This window comes from Egretta garzetta, unplaced genomic scaffold (genome assembly GCF_000687185.1).
Source record: "Egretta garzetta isolate BGI_Z169 unplaced genomic scaffold, ASM68718v1 scaffold450, whole genome shotgun sequence".
NCBI classification, from domain to species: domain Eukaryota; kingdom Metazoa; phylum Chordata; class Aves; order Pelecaniformes; family Ardeidae; genus Egretta; species Egretta garzetta.
This window is the reverse complement of record NW_009258303.1, coordinates 412142-414280: the sequence shown is the minus strand read 5'-3', so window position 1 is coordinate 414280 and position 2139 is coordinate 412142.

Genomic DNA, 2139 nt, shown 5'->3' with positions numbered 1-2139 from the left:
CAGGTTTGGACAAGCATTTGCAATTTAGCATTCGAGAAGATGGATTCAGTGGGCAGTGCAAAGGGAGATAGAGCGGGAATCTGAAGTTTCAGCCGGGGTTTGTGCAGAGCCGTGAGGCCGATGTTCCTGGTAGAGCTGCGCTCCGTGGGCAGGCGGCCCCTGAGGTCCCCATCACAGTGCTGCGCTCCGCAGTGGCCCTGGCCCTCGGCTGGGCACGATGGCTTCTCCTTCAGTTAAAAAAAACCCCAAAAAAACAACAAACCCCAAAGCCAAGCCCGGCCAACGCCGGCTGAGGAGTGATTGAAATAGACTTGGTAAAACCATTTTCTGAACGTCGCTCCACATAAATACGACGTATGCAATATTCTGTGCAATAAATCTGGTCTCCTGTGCGCCCTGTGTTGCGTTGCAGAAAGGCATCATTTCTAGCAGTTGCATATCATGGGCTTTCAAAATGGTTTTAGCCACCTTGTGGCAGGAGAGTAAAGAGCAGGATTTTATTTGAGGGTCAGTTCACAGACTTCCACTAAGCAGCTGAAAAAGAAGTTGCCTCTTCTCACTTAATCCAGTTTGACACTTCTTACCTATGCTAAGCCACCTAAGAGGAAAAGAAAACCCACCAAAACCCAAACAAAAAACCCCCCAGACTCTATACTGAGTATTGGCTGCCAGGACAAAACAAGCCTATTCACAAGGTACTTTTCATGAAACATTCATGCCAGAATCATTAAAATTTAACAGCATGGGGAAACGCGACCGAAATCTGTATGTCGTCGCTTCAAACTATTTCTTTCAGCTATGCAAGATAAAGCCGCCGAACTGCTCGCGGGATCAATTACTGGTCGCTTCATTGCGCGAGATGCAAAGATCAGAAAATAAAGCAGCTCTTTCAGGATCGGGCAGGTAGAAGATTCTGCTGGGTGAAAATAAAAGCGGCTCGTAACCGGTGCTGGCCAGCAGTCCAGGTTGCCACTCGGCGTTAGCGGTGGTAGGGCTGCACCGCCATACCCACGCCTGCCCTCGCCTACCAACGGAGTTTCAGGTCAGGGCTTTAGTTTTTCCTCTCGGGGCCCAACATCTCCAGCGTGGTGAGAGAGGGACGGGCGGCCCCGGGGCCAGTTGCTGGCTCGGTCAACCCGCGCTCGCAGATGAAGCTGGAGCGCCGCAACCAGGCTCTTCGCTCCCAGGTTGTGCCCCAAACGAGACCTCACTTCCCAAGCAGCGGCAGCAGCTTCAACAACAAACATCCTTTTACCACAATTCAGACAATTATTCGATTCTACCAGCTTCTTTTGAAAATAAAATAAAAATTGTTTATGCGCTATGCCAGCTCCAGGGCTGTTTGCAATCGTGGTAGCGGGGTTTTGGTTTGATTTTGTTGAAACTTTTTCTCCCAACTCAGAAAGTACCCTTTTCTCTCCCTCCATGCAGTAACATTATTTTCCCTTGAGAAAAATTCTCTGCGTTGGCTCAGTGACCAGATATAGTTACACATTAATTCTTCAGAAGTTTCTTAAAACTGTAGGAAACAGGTGAAAAAACAAAACGCCTTGAACTTTAAACTTGAGCCCAGTCTGTTTGAATGAAGCGAGTTTTAAGGTCACTCTTTACTCAATGCTAACTTTCAAGAAGGACTAACATGCCAGAGAGGACTCCTGGGACCGCATCCTGTTGGTCCTTTGATGCTTTCATTTTGTCGCTTGCTATTTTCTTTATAGCACAGACAAGGGCTTCCTGCCCGGTCCGACCCCTTTCCAACCTTGCTGAATACCTCGGAAAAAGTTTATGGCAAGACACCTTTCTTACATTAACCACAGAGGCACCAGAGAAACGATGGCTCCTTTGAAATCAAGAGGTTACGGTCCCCTCGCAGCAGTCGTCTGCTCAGAAAATGTGAGCTGCTGGTTTGTGAAAACAAACAAGAGTATTAAGAGGAACCAGTGCCACGCTGGACGCTACTGGGCACTACCTGAAACACCACTTACCCTACTTTGCAGCTACTTTCCATTTCACTTTTGGATAGTTTACATCCCCAAACCAACAAATCCATCACCAGGAGGCAGAGGGAGGATGCCTTCTCTTTGGTCAAGCATCAATCACAGCGCTGCTCATGTGCCTCGCACCCATTCGGTATCGCAG